Below are 15457 nucleotides of genomic sequence, written 5' to 3'. Positions count from 1 at the left end.
CAACAGAAATGTCAGTCGTCCAAATATAAGAAACATTCAGAAATGTCAGAGATATCGTATGAAAATATTGTAAAAATTATAGACATGGTGGAAACATTATAAAATATGCAAAATATAGCAAGATAATTTATGAAATGATAAAAGAAGCATAGACATCCATTTTTAAATTATTATCTTGCTCCAAATCACTAAACAAAGCTAAGAAACTAAGGTTAATAGGTTATAGACAAAAGAATATGTTCTGAAGTTGCCCTATAAACCTTAAGATTTAGAGCTTCATGATAAAATGAGTTAAAGCAAAATTTAAACTCAGCGAAATTGTAAATGGTTGTAATAGATCAACCAAATAATCTATTACACAAACAAAAATTAATATTTAACTTCATGTTTGGAAATGAATATTGATCTAGCTCAAAGTGGTAATCATGCAATTTAGGTGGGAAATAACATTGCTACTCCACATATCTACAATATTTGTTTTGGTAATAAAATAAATTTTATTAAAAATGGAAAAAGAAAGAACAAGGATGGTGACCAAAAGTCACTCTAGAGAGAAAAGAAAAGGCAAACAAAAAACTCCCAAACAAGAAACCCAAACCAGCCAAACCTCAACAAAACCAGCAAAACCCAAAACCCAAGATGATCACCAAAAAACAAACCCACCACAACCAAAAGCCCAAGCACCTCAAAACAAACATAACCCCAAAGACAACACAAACAAAACACACATCAGCCCCCCAAATTAACAACAAAACTCTCTCAGCAAACCCTTGTCAAAATCACCCTCAAGGACTACATCCATTAAACACTAACCATTAAAAACTTCTTGAGGCTTTCTTGATCTTCAAGATCTTATTGTTTGGTCTAATCCTAAAGAGACTCCCTTTTAGTCTAGCAAAAGACTTTAAGACCAGAATATCTTGATGTTTTGTTTGTTTTTTAAGTCTTCTATTTGCTAAAAGCCTAAAACATTCTTCCTGAAATCCAACGAGCAAGAAGGGTTATGTTATCATTAATCCATTTCATTTTTTTCACTGTCAGCTTCTAGAGACCAAAATGTATTTAAATCAATGTGGCCTTCCTCAATCAGCAGTGAGTGCACCTCAAAATCTCTAGGATTCTCCAATACAGGCAACTCATAGCATTTCTCCAAATCTTGGAACATTTTCCTTGTAAAAGACTCACCTCCCAAAACAAACAGGCCTAGAGGCTAGAGATTCACCTATATCCACAGCCATGTCCACAACCTTAGTTATATCAACAGCTTTATTAATCTAATGAGTCTCATCTATACAAGCTTCTTCCTCACCATCCTCGTTCATGCTTCCATCCTCATCGGAAGATAGGACATCATCTGCACTCATTTGTCTTTTCAACTTCAGTCGCTATCAAAGATCTTGTTCTGTATGCATTCTCCTTGTTATACATTCTGGGCCCTGAGAAACATTGGCTTTCACTTCTGTTTCTTCCCCCTTCCTATAAACCTTTCTCTTCCCAGGAAACAGCATCAACCATACCAGAATTAAAGGCTTATTCTGCCCCTTCCTCTTGCCCCTTCTCCTCCATAGTAAAAGTCATGATCGAACAAGAGTTAAACCCCTCCACTATCCCCTCTCGGCCATTGTCAAAGATCTGCTCAAGAACCTAGATTGTCTCCACAAACAGTGATGGAAAATTCCCCCGTTGTCTCCTTTGGGATCTTAATCTCAACCTTCTTACCCTTATCAAACTCAGAAAACAAAAAAGAGTCAAGATGGCCTACCTCTGAATCAGTAATCTTGTTTACCAAGGCATTGTGACTAAAGGAGATACAATCCACAAGCTCTTTCTCCACCCCCTAAAAGCAGACCAGAGTCCTCTCTCTTCCCGGGATGAGACAAAGTGAGAGCAACCCCAAAATCTTCGTGAGCCCTTGGCTCTTCTCTTGTCTTCTCCAAACTCGTCAAGAATCTTTGATTTTCTTGGGCGGAAGCTTGCTGACTCTCAGAACAATCATCATTGTCATAGGAATATCTCATAACATAGCACACCTCTTCCAAAAACATTTATTGTCTTCCCAAGAATGTGTCTTCTTCCTACTTCAGTTGCCTCTAAATCTTCTAACCCTTTGCACGATTTGTTTCTACACTTTTTTTTTATAAATGAGAATAGTTTCATTAATTCAAAAAAATAGCAGTACATTCAGCCTAGGGAGAGGCACGAGGTGTTACCTCCCCCTAGGACTGAGTCATAAACACTAAACAAACACAAGCCTGAAGCACAGTTACAAAGTGGCCCAAAATAGATCTCCCCTTGACACCCCTTGCTTCACCAAAGAATCAGCTATTGTGTTTGTTGATCTGCTGACCCACTGAAACCCGACTGACATATTCCTTGTCAGCCATTTAACTTTCTTTAACAGATCCATATAGCCCCAACAAGCTGTCTCTGGACTTGTCAACCATCCCACTACTACCTTGGAATCCCCTTCTACTATCAAATTATTCACTCCAAGTTGACTGGCCATTTGTATACCTTGTACCACTGCTAGTATCTCTGCCCATACAGAATCAACAACACCCACTGGTCCAGAAAATAAAGACAACATGTTGCTATCTTTGTCTCTCAGAACCCCTCCTATTCCAGATGGCCTTGGGTTACCTTGGCAGCTACCGTCAAAATCCAGTTTTACCACTCCATCCGGTGGGGATTCCCATTCAGATTGTGATTTGTTCTTTGTGGAGACTGTAGAAGCCACTACTGCAAGGCAGTCGGAATAAACAACAGTTGTACTTCGGAGGGCAAAGTTCCACCTGCACCCAAATAGTGAAACAACCCAGTTCAAAATAATGGCAGCAAAAGAGCACGATATCAGAAAATGGTTACAATCCTCACCCTTCACTTTAAACAAGAAGCACCAAATTGGGGACAAACACAAGTAAGGTTTCTTCTTTTGCAAGTTTTCCACCATATTGATCTTACCCAAGTAGGCTTCCCAACAGAACACTACTATTTTAGGAGGAATTGGCCTTGACCAGTCTTTAATAGGGAAAACCTGAGAGGAGGGGTTGGAGCAGAGGGCTTTAAAGAAAGAAGCACAAGTGAAGGAACCAACCGGGGTTAGAGACCAAACCCTTTTATCCGGGGGTCTAGGCACACTGAGTCTAGAAGCAACAAGAGCTCTGAAACACAAAGAAGTTCTTCATCCCTTAACCCTCTTCGAAACCCAAAACTCCAGTTTAAATCCAAAGGGCGAACCAGGGGGGAAAGAAACCATGAAATTGGTTTTTTTTTAAGAGGGAGATGGAATAGAGAGAAGGAAAGCGGTCTTTTAGGGGTTGAGTGCTCACCCAAATATCTTTCCAAAAAAGAACGGAGTTTCTAGAACAAGCATCATACCTTACAAATCTGAGGAACTTTGGGAGAATGCCATAAATAGCCTTCCAAGGTGTTGTGAGCGAAGCCCTTCAGGATACCCCCGCCTCCCAACCTGATTCAAAACAGCCATGGATACTCTTCACTACTTCATGCAACAACCTCTCCCTCTCCAAGGGCCACCTCCAAAGCCACTTACCTAAAAAAGCTTCATTCTTACCACATTCCCTAAGCCTAGGCCTCCTTCATTTTTGCTTCTACTCACCACCTCCCACCTAATCAAGTGATCTTTTTTCTCTTCCCCAGGTTCCCATAGGAAGTCCCTCATCAGTTTTTCCAACCTCTTTGCCTCCCTTTTAGGAATTCTAAAGACTAACAGGAAGTATAAATGCAAGTTGGCTAAAGTTGCTTTAATCAAAGTAACTCTACCCTCTAGGGAAATATAGTGTCTCTTCCAAGCTGTCAATCTTTTTTCGAACCTTTCCACCATCGGGTTCCAGAACCTACTTTCCTTTGGATTTGCGCCTAAGGGAAGTCCTAGGTAGGATAGAGGCCACTAAGACCATGTGTAATCTAACGAGGCTGCTATAGACTCCATCTCTTCTCTATTCAAATTTATTCCCACAACACAACTTTTCTCAAAATTTATCTTCAAATTTGAGGCCCTCTCAAAGTGAACTATCAAATCCTTCAGATTTCTTACCTCCACCAGATCACAACATTCACAAAAGATTATTATGTCGTCTGCAAATTGAAGATGGGTTACTGAAACTCTATCTCTACCTATTCTCCACCCTCTTAAGGATCCGGCCCTATCCGCTTCTGAGAGAAGTCTACTAAAAGCATCAGCGACTAAAGTGAATAGCAAAGATGACATGGGATCACCTTGTCTCAAACCCCTGCTAGCTGGGAAGAAACCGTTAACTACCCCATTGACTAGGATGGAGTAATGGCAAGAGGAAAAGGCAACTGTTTATCCATTTGTACCATCTATCCCCAAACCCACACTTCCTTAACACGAGTAATAAGACTCCCCAATCCACTAGGTCGTAAGCCTTTTCAAGATCTAGTTTACAAACATAACCTTTACGACCCGCTCTCCTCATCTCCTTCGCACATTCATTTGCTATTAGGATCTGATCTACTATTTGTCTCCCTTGGACAAAAGCTCCTTGGGCTTGGCTGATAAGACAAGGAAGCACCTCTTTAATCCTCAAAGATAAGACCTTAGCCACTATCTTGTATACACTAGTCACCAGACTAATAGGTCAAAAGTCCTTTGGATGCTTGGCCTCTTTCTTCTTGGGAATTAAGGCTAAAAAAGTAGCGTTAACTCCACAACTAATCACTAAATTATCCTCGAATTCCTTGAAGACCTCAATCAAGTCTTCCTTGATTATGTCCCAACAATCTTGAAAGAAAGCCATTGTGAAACCGTCCAACCCTGGTGCTTTAGATCTGTTCATGGAGAAGACAGCTTTTCTTATTTATTCCTCCTCAAAATTCCTTTCCAACCAGCTTCTACTCTCTTCTGGAAGCCTCTACCAAGTCACACCTTCCAACTCCACACTAGGACCTAGGGGCCTCCTTAATATGGATTTGAAATGGTCAACAAAACAATTGGCTATCCTCTCTAGGGAATCAAGGACTAGTCCATCCACTTCTAGTTTGGAAACTAGGTTTTTCCTACTTCCATTGGCTAGTTCATGAAAAAATCTAGTATTCCCATCTCCTTTCCTTGAGCCACCTGCATCTAGACTTCTGTCTCCAAGAAATTTCTTCTCTCAAAATGACTTCATCCAACTCTCTTTTCAGTTTCCATTTCTGATCTCTATCTTGAGAGTTTGACTCTTTGGGATTCCTTAGCATCTAATTCCTCTATTTGGGTCATCAAAGAGGATTTCAATTCTTCTATTCTTACAAAATGCTCCCTATTCTAATCCTTCACATGTGCTCTCAAACTTTTTGTTTTTTAAGAAATCTTACTCCTTTACACTTCACCCCCTTAGGTCTTCTCTCCAACATTCCTCAACCTTCTTTACGAAATCCGAGTGAGTTAACGACATGTTTTCAAACCTAAAGGGTCGGGGTCCTTGCCTAAACGGCTCCTGCCCTAGGTCAACGGGGCAATGGTCAGATGTAACTCTAGGTAGAGCTCTTGTTATCAAGTCCTCCCACTTGTTTTCCAGCTTTCATTGAAAATGAACCTATCTAACTTGGAGCAGGTTGGTGTCTCTTGAAAGTTGGACCAAGTATAGAGGGCTTGCAATAATGGGAGTTCCTTCAGCTCGCAATTATTAATGAAATCATTGAATCTCCGTATGCTAGTTGTAATGACCTGTTGGGGGTTATTTGATTCATTCATAAATCGAATTACATTAAAATCCCCCCCAAGCACCATGGACCATCCCAAATCCCTTGAATCCCATAAAGTTCTTCCCAAAAATCATTCCTTCTCTATAATTGCTTGGTCCATACACATTAGTTAGTGCCCAAGTAAATCCATCCTCTACCATCTTGAATTTTAACGACACTAAAAACTTACCTATTAGCTCTTCCAAAACCTCCACCGTATCCTCTCTCCAAAAAGTGGCAATTCCTCTCGAAGCCCCCCAAGAGGTGCTGAAACCCAACTTATTCCTCTAGATTTCCATATGCTTCTTGCCCATCTTCTATCAATATCAGCTAATTTGGTCTCCTGCAGCATCACTATATCCGGCCTTTCCCTTCTAAGGAGGTCATTAATTAGCCTTCTTTTCCTAGCACTCCCCAAGCCCCTCACATTCCAACTGATGATTTTCATGGAGATAAGAGAATTAGCTTCCCCTTCTGAGGTCAGGCCCCTACTTGGAGGCTTTCCTTCTCTCCCCTCTTCTGCTAAATTCTAAATCTCCTTCTATATCTGAGATCAACCTTTCCACCTCTGATCTTTTCTTCTTCCTTCGGTTGTTTATTGTTCCAGATCTACTTCAGACTGCTTTTGTTATGCTCTGCCATTCCGCAATTCCTGGATTTTCCTCCAAAGATTCCTCTTTTTGCCTATACTCCTCGAGGAAAGCACAAATCTGTCCCCAAATCCTATCTAATTCCTCCCTCTGCATCTTTCCCAAGATTGATTCATCCCCAACTTTTTTGCTGCTTTGAACCCCTGTTTTTACTAAAGCTTCTTGAGCCTCATATTTTCCTACTGCTTCCTCTTTTTTCTTGTACTCCTCCAAATACATACAGTTCTGATCCCAGATCATCTCTAATTCCTCTTCCTGGGATTTTCTTTTCCTCACCTCTTCCGCTTGTTCTTTTTCCCCCGTCCCCACTTAAAAACTTTCCATCCATGGCTTCTGCTTCAAGTTGAGCTGCATAGGTACCTGTTCCAAGCACAAAACCCACATCAATGTCAAAAAACGAATTGATGAGATTACCTGAAAGATTGTGGGAAGGGAGCAATGACTCCTGAGAGACGACACATGGGGGTAAGATCACGGCTAATCCTTCCAAAATAGGTGATTGTGGACTCCCCTTGTGTTTAATCAATGTTGTTCTAGTCCTTGCATTAGAATCTGTCTTTAGGTGTTGTCCCCTGATTGATGACTCTGTGATCGGTGACCGAGATGTGTTCTGTTCTTCTAGTCCTCTATCGATGTCGTACTACTCTAGTGAACGGGAGCATATTTAGGAACAGGTATCCCCTGCCTCTCCTCTATAAAAGCTGCGGTAAACTCCATTTCCTTGGGTAGTTGAGAGTGCTTCTTCTGGGCTGAGTCTGTAATTTCAAAGCCATCAGTTTCCAAAAATAACAGTTCCGTGTAAGCTCTCATCAGCACTGAGTGATTTGGTTTTTTTAAGTTCCACACTTCCGATACTTGAGGAACCTTCCAAATCTGATCCTGAACTGCTTTCTTCCTCTGTTGCACAGTCTTCAAAAGGGTCTGTAACCTCCTGATTTATCGTCTCTGGAATGAAAGAGCACCCTGACTCCACTGTCGTTGGGTGCTTCTTGAACCTCGGGATGCGCCTTTCCGGGGAGCTGACTGTTTTCTTAGAGCTTGGGGCCCATGCCCAGTTCTGATTTGCCGCTCCACTGCGGCTGGGTTTCTTTCCTGCGAGTGGTGGTTGCTTCTTGATCAATGGGGACGATAATAGACCATCTTTTTTGTCTATTATCAACCCTTTTCATTTAGTCATGTGCCCACTTAAAGGGGCACATGACTTCTTAAAGCTTGGATCCACCTGTTTTAAAACAACCGGCCCAGTCAAAGTAAGAGGCCCTTCAATTTCAGATGGGCCAGGGCCCAAACCCCCAACCTCTTTACCAGTCACGTGCCCACTTAAAGAGGCACATGACTTCTTAAAGCTTGGGTCTACCTGTTTTAAAACAACCGGCCCAGTCAAAATAAGAGGCCCTTTATTTTCAGATGGGCCAGGGCCCAAACCCCCAATCTCTTTCCAGTCACGTGTCAACTTAAAATTTCATGCGACTGGTCTTGATTCACTGGACCAGAATAAACTGTCTCACAAGACCGGTTTGAAACGTGAGCCCTTGCCGACCTATGCTCAGTTTCTTTTGAAATTTGAACTTCTGTCTCATATCTGATTCCATTTAATCCACCTGTCACAATCTGAACATTGGATCTGCCACCCTGCCATGCAGACTTTCCCCAAGTCTATGTTTTCCTCTTTTTCCTTTTTCTTCTTGATTTCCACAGATGACTTGGCCCCTTTTGTAGTTACTGTACTGCCTTGCAACCCACGTAACCAAGCTTGTTCTGTCCCTTCATCTTCCTCCCTTCGTCCCTCCCTCCATAGCTGGGCTTCAATGGAGGTAGCAAGCCAGACAGGGTACTACACCATCTAAAACAACCTCTAACTTCCTTGGGATATCACTGGGTTTAACTCCGCCTAGCTTCAATGCAACTGAATGAAGATCCAGATCAAAAACACCATCTAGTCTTGCATCACAGATTATAGCAATGGACTATAATACCTCCTTCCAGAGGTTGAAAGGTAACCCAAGAAGTCTGACTAAGACATTGTCCTCAATCTCAAAACTTTTAGTGTTTGAGAGAGGACACCAGACTGTGGCAGCACCAACTTCTGATTGAATATTTAAAGCTGAAATCTCTACTTCAACTTCACCCAGATCTATCAAAGCTTTACAAGATTCATAAGGTGTAATCACCATCGGTTTTGGCAGGTTTAATTCTCTGAGTATTGACTGCGCAATAACCCTCCAATCCTTTGGTGGCCTTGAAGTTTCCACAACAAAATTTCTTCTCCCAGTCCTCCTTTCCTGCTGTTGCTACCAGTTTACAATTTCTTTTTCCTTTTTCTCCAATCATCCATTTCCTCTCAATAGATTCTTCTTCTCTCTTTTGTTTACCCACTTTCTCTTCCTTTGCCACCACCTCTATTTGTTCTGATTTCAGCTGTTGAGTAAAATCACTCAGTACCTCTGCCACTGCCTTCCATCCAATACCCCTTCTACCTTCTAGGAAGCAAACTAACTGCTTCTTTCTTCCTCCAAAGAATTCTTGTAGAGCTATATAGTGTCCTTTTGCATTCTTTTTACATTCCAGCTCATATCTTTTTCTTCCATCTAAGTTGAACTCCATAAAGCTCACTTGTTTACCTCTAGAACTTGCTTCTGAAAAATCCTTCTGCGTCCATTCGATCACTTCCAAACCTTCCAACAGTATTGTAGCTTTCTTTGCCTCCCTAATCTTCAAGCTCTGTAAGCCTCTGATCCTCAACTCTTCAAGGATGAGGTCTTTTGCTTCAATCTTCATTGCTCTCCTCCATCTTGTAACTTCTACAAACCTATTCTCCATTGTTGATTCACTCCCCAAACCGTACAAACAACCTCCTTAGCAATCCTACGTGGAATTTGAAGAACCTAATTTCAAAAAAACACAAAACTCAGGTTCTTGCCATGTTCTCAGATTTTCATCCCAAGGTTTTACCATTAGATCAAGCACTATTTGTTTCTACACTTGTCCCAAGAAAAACTTTAGTTGGACCGTTGTTGGGTCAAACTGGACCAAGGTTTACCTAGACCAGCCCCACTCAAAACAAAATTTAAATTTTTTTTTCAACTTTTGAAACAGGGGTTTCGAATTTTTCAAATTTGCAAACCAAGCCCTTGACCTTTCATCTTTGAAAGAACACTTTTTCTACACCTCCCCCATTGCAAGAAGACCAGCACTCATTCACTTCAAGTTATTTCCTATCAATATCTCTCTAGCCGCCTTCTGGTCTTTCAAGTGGAATATAGGGTCTTCCCCAGCTATTACAATCCTAGGATTGCAAACCTCATCAAGGTAAAACAAATCCAGAGCAATTGGAATTGAGATCACGTTCTAAGTCTCAGTTAAAATTGTTGCAAACTGAATGTTCTCCCATCTTTTCCTGAAATCAAACCTTCTAAAACTCCGAACAGCATCTCCTATTGCCCTGAAGACTTCCGTACTCCAAGCATGTAGCGGTATTCCATAAACATTGAGACATATAATTCTCATCTTCGCCAATCTTTTCCAAGACAGGGTGACCATTGACTGAAGAAAATGTATGGAAATCTTTTTATTCCTAACCTTTCATCGTGAGGGGTTCTTCCATGTCTTGTTTCCACCTAAAACTGAATAGGAAGAACAACACTCCCAATCTTCTGACACAGGAAAAGCTTCAGCTTTGCCACTCAGCAATCGCCCATCTCTCTGCATCTCTGATATCAGGATCCAAGTGCACAATTCTACCCACCAAACAATGGTTCAAAAACTCCAATCTCTCTTCTGTCTTACCCACTTCCCTAAAAGACATGCCATTTGTTGCTGTCTTCATCTCATTTGCCTTGTTCATCCCATGCACCGTCTTCATCTCATTATCCATTCTTAAGTATCATCTGTTGTTGGTACATTACTTGCAAAGTTGCATATCACAATTTTAGAATTAATAATTCACATAAATTACATACCATGACCTGAATTGTCACCAACTTATGTTATAGAAGAAAAATAGCCTTTTGAAAAGAAATGACTGTTTAAAAAATTGCAGAAAATCAAAAAAAAAAGTAGCAGAAATCAGGTTTCAAGAAGAGTGAAGAGGAAGAAGGTGGCGACAACTAGGGTTCAGAGAGAGATTTTCGAACATAATCTCTTCTTACACCCCTAATTCCTTTTCATTAAGTTAAACTTTAGTAATTTACAGAGAGGCACCTGGTTGGGCAGAAAAATAAAAAAACATAACATAAGAAAGAATAAGGGCCCAGATTAAGGCCCATTACAGCAAAGAACATAAAAGATAAAAAAGATAAACAGCCCATGGGCTATTCAACCCATCTTCTCTACACTCCCCCTCAAGCTGAGCACAGATGTCAATCATGCCAAGCTTTCTAGTATCATGCTGAAGTTTAGCCTTTGGAATGCCCTTGGTGAGGAAATCAGTTAACTGTCCTTCAGAAGTGATGAAAGGTAGACACACTTCTCCAGAAGTCACTTTTTCTCAAATGAAATGTCTATCAACTTCAATATGTTTGGTTCTATCATATTGCTCTGGATTGTGAGCAATGTTGATGGCAACCTGATTATCACAGTATAACATCAATGGTTTATCATGCTCAATAATCAGTTCCTCCATCAAGAATCTAAGCCATAGTAGTTCAGAAACTCCATGAGCCATGGCTCTATATTCAGCTTCAGCTAAAGATCGGGCAACAACTGAGCTTCAAGTTTCATATGACCATGCTTAGCAAATAGAATTCCCTTTCCAAGGGAACCCTTCAAATAACACAGAATCTGCTCTATTGCTACCATGTGAGTGTCCTTGGGAGCATGCATGAACTGACTAATGCAACTGACAGCATATGCAATGTTTGGCGGCGTCATCCATAGATAGAGAACTTTTCCAAGTAGCCTCTGGAAGACTCCCTTATTTTTCAACAATATTCCATCTGAAGCAGAGAGTTTATGACTCATCAATACGAGTAGCAACTGGTCTAGCACCCATCTTCCCTGTTTCAAAGAGCAAGTCAAGTACAAACTTCCTCAATTCCCCCAGATCTTTGATCTCAAACTCCATATGAAGGAAAGATTTGAAATCATTAATCTCTGATACATCATTACCAATCACAACAATATCATCAACATACACAATTAGGTAAACTGCTAAGGATCCTCTCCTCTTCACAAAGAGGGTATGATCAGACTAAGTCTATACATAGCCAAAGCTAACAAGGGCAGCCCTAAACCTTTCAAACCATGCCCTAGGGGATTGTTTAAGTCCATTAAGAGATTTCTTCAGCCTGCAAACCTTCCCTTTCATATCTGTTTCATACATCCCTAGAGGAAGAGACATATAGACCTCCTCATGTAACTCTCCATTCAGAAATGCATTCTTTACATCTAGTAGATAAAGTGGCCAATCTGAGTGTGCAGCCAGAGATAGCAGAACTCTCACAAAAGTCATCTTGGCAACAGGAGCAAAGGTCTCCAGATAATCAATCCCATATGTCAGTGTATAACCTTTTGCAACCAACCTAGCCTTGTACCTTTCAATGGTGCCATCAGCATGATATTTGATGGTAAAAACCCACTTACAGCCTACTGCATCCTTTCCTTCAGGTAAATCAACCACTTCCCAAGTGTCATTCTTGTGCAGGGCATCAATTTCTGTTTTCATAGCATCCCTCCATTCTGAAATAGTAAGAGCTTCTGACACAGACCTGGGAATTGGATAAGAAGCAACAGAAGAAAGGTAGCCAAAATATGAAGGAGGGAGCAAACTATAAGAAAGGTGTTTGGAAATGCAATGTACAGTACACTTCCTTTTTCCTTTCATAATAGCAATAGGGATATCAAGGTCTAGAAAGGATTACTCCAAAGGGGTTGTATCAGTACTTGTTTTCTCTTCTATGACTAGAAGTGTAAAAGGCTCATGTGATGTAGGGGAAACAATCTACTCACTTCTAGTTCTCTGTTGTTGGTACAACTTGGAATTAAAAAGAGGATAAGGAGGTAAAGGAGGAGGGATAGGGACACTGGAATGAGAATGAAATGACTTATCCTCCCTTGACTCAATTGAAGGAGGAAGAGTCTCAACAAAAGACTCAACTGGAACAAGAAGAAGGAGAGCAAACAAATGTGACAAATTCTACCCCTTAGGACAATGCCTCTCCTAAGAAGAATAATAAAAGGAAGAGAGCTCATCAAAGGTGACATCCTATGAGACATACCAAGTGTCAGTCTTCGGATCAAAACAACAATAACCCTTTTGTGTGGGGGAATAACCAAGGAATATACACTTGTGGGCTTTTGGTTCAAATTTATGTCTCTGGACACTTGGAATATGTACATAACAAGTGCAACCAAAGACACGGAGTGGAATAGCATCACCCCAAAATTTTGTAGGGACATGTGAGGCAAATAGGATACATCTTGCAACTTCAACAATATGCCGATCTTTTCTTTTAGCGATTCCATTCTGTTCTGGGGTCCTAACACAGGACCTTTAGTGAATAACCCCCAAATCAATGAGATAACAGGTTAGGTTTTTCTCAAAATATTCTTTTTGCATTATCGGATCTGAATATTATAATTCTGGTACCAAGCTGGGTTAGGACAAATTCATGGAATTGCCTCACAAGTCTTGGAACTTCATCACGAGACTTCATCAAAAATACCCAAGTGAACCGTGAAAAATCATCAATGAACAAGATAAAGTATTTGTAGCCATGCATAGAAGGTAAGTGGAAAGGCCCCCACATGATAACTGTTTCTACAATGTTTTGACAACTCACATGACTCACAATGAAGACTGGACAGACTAATTCCCTTAAACAGTTCTGGGAATAAATGACTTAATACAGAAAAAGAAAGATGACCCAAACGAAAATGACATAACATGACTCGACTGATGGACTCCGTAGATGTAGACCCAAAAGCAGCTTTTCCAAGTTGTCCATGGCTCTGTCCAGGAGTGTCCAACAGATATATTCCATTCGCCTCATGGCCATTCCCAATCACTTTCTGAGGACTCCATATCCTGAAAAACATAGTAGGAAAGAAAGAAGGTTTCACAACAGCTCAAAGACTTAGTTAGGCTATTTACAGATAACAAGTTCGTATTTAGCTTGGGTACATGAAGAGCAGAAGGAAGTACCAAGGCATCTATAGCCTTCATGGTTCCCTTGCCGGAGATAGGGGCAAGAGAGCCATTGGCTAAGGTGATTTTGTCACGGCCAAGAAGTAAATCATAAGAAACAAAGAAAGTGGAATGGCTAGTCATATGATCAGAAGCACCAGAATCAATAATCCAAGGGATCCTACGATTACTTGAATTAGTTGCATGATTGGCAAAAACTTGTATACCTGAATGAGCAAATGCAAGAGGTTGAATTTCCTGGAAGGTTGGGAGAAGAGGCCAAACCCCCTAGGTGACTGATCATCCTTCCAAACTTCTCATACTCTGCCTTCATAGTTGTTAACTGCTCACTAGCAGTCATCTCTTCAGTTAGGCATCTGTCACTATCTAGACCAACAACAATATTGGCACTCCCTGCCTTCATATTATCAAACTTCTTTTGAAACTGAAGAAGAAGAAGCTCAGGATGCAATTTCCAACACTTGTATTTAGTGTGTTTTGGCTTCTTGCAGTACTCAAATAATTTCTTTCTTCCCTGAGCTACTTGGAGTCCCTGTAACTCCCTTGGGTTTCACTCCCATATTAGCAAAGTGATTATTTAGACCAGCCCCTTGAACCTGGACATGTCTCATGCTTTCTTCACTACTTACCAAAGCTGGCATAGGCTTGAAACAGTGAAACACTATCCTTGGATAAGATATTTTGCTTTGTGATGTCGTACTCCAGATTCAGCCCTGTCAAAAACTCAAACACCCTGTTTCTCTCAACAAGTTTCCTGTAGGTCTCAGCATCATTAGTGGTGTCCCAGGCTACAGCTTCTATCAAATCAATTTCTTGCCATAGAGACTTCAGTATTGAGAAATAAACAGCTAAAGGTTCCTTCCCCTATCTCAAACTCTTCACATCACTCCTCAACTTGTAAGCCCTGACCACATTTAATTTTTGGGAATAGGTTTTAGCAATACTATCCCAAATTTCCTTTGTTGAATTCATCCACAAATAGTGTTGACTAATCTGCGGTTGCATTGAATTCACAAGCCATCCAATTACAGTATAATTTTCTTTCATCCATTTTTCATATGATGGATCATCTTCCAAGGGAGCCCTTTTGCTCCCGGAGATAAAACCCCATTTCCCTCTACTGCAAATATGAATTTTTACTAAGTGTGATCAAGCCAGATAATTAGTTCCATCTAGCTTAACTGTGGTCACAGCCAGTAGAGAGTCTACAGAGGCTCCCGGAACCTGTCTGGATTCAACAATATGCTTGTTTTCAACTTTTGAAGGGTTCATTTTCTTAAAATACTTCGAAAATAATTTCTAACTTCGAATAACAACAAATGAAGACAAATGAAGAACTATGTTATGAGTCAACCTCTATGCAGTCGTACCTACTATCTGTGTCACACCCGAAATCCGGGAGAAATAGAAATCTCATCCGCTCCTTGTAGACTTCACAAAACACCAACCCACTTGAATCGATCTTCAAGATGAAGGATGAGAAGACTTTCAGTCACTGAGCGCCCAAACCAAACTACCTAGAAGGGAAAAAAGAGAAAAGTCAAGCCTACTCTGTACCTAGAAGAAAAACAGCCTTTTGAAAAGAAATGACTATTTAAAAAGCTGCAGAAAATCAAAAAGAAAGTAGCAGAAATCAGGTTTCAAAAAGAGAGAAGAGGAAGAAGAAGGTGGCGGCAACTAGGGTTCAGAGAGAGATTTTCGAACATAATCTCCACTTACACCCCTAATTCCTTTTCATTAAGTTAAACTTTAGTAATTTACAGAGAGGCCCCTGGTTGGGCAGAAAAATAAAAAACATAACATAAGAAAGAACAAGGGCCCAGATTAGAGCCCATTACAGCAAAGAACATAAAAGATAAAAAAAGATAAAGAGCCTATGGGGCATCCGGCCCATCTTCTCTACAGCTATTAACCCATCACGTGGTACTTTTAAGTAATCACGTGATAGGTATTA

At 40.6% G+C, this 15457-nt stretch overlaps 1 protein-coding gene across 1 annotated transcript in view; it reads right to left on the bottom strand.

Annotated features, from left to right (window-relative positions):
- Positions 1–15457, bottom strand: part of LOC104586808 (acetolactate synthase small subunit 1, chloroplastic-like) — a 108607-nt gene that overhangs the window by 58763 nt on the left and 34387 nt on the right. The gene's annotated exons all lie outside the window — the stretch shown is intronic.

Source organism: Nelumbo nucifera, chromosome 1 (assembly GCF_055504915.1).
Source record: "Nelumbo nucifera cultivar China Antique chromosome 1, China Antique-T2T, whole genome shotgun sequence".
Taxonomy (NCBI): domain Eukaryota; kingdom Viridiplantae; phylum Streptophyta; class Magnoliopsida; order Proteales; family Nelumbonaceae; genus Nelumbo; species Nelumbo nucifera.
Note: the sequence above shows the minus strand (reverse complement) of the source record. Positions and strands in the feature narration are given on the sequence as shown.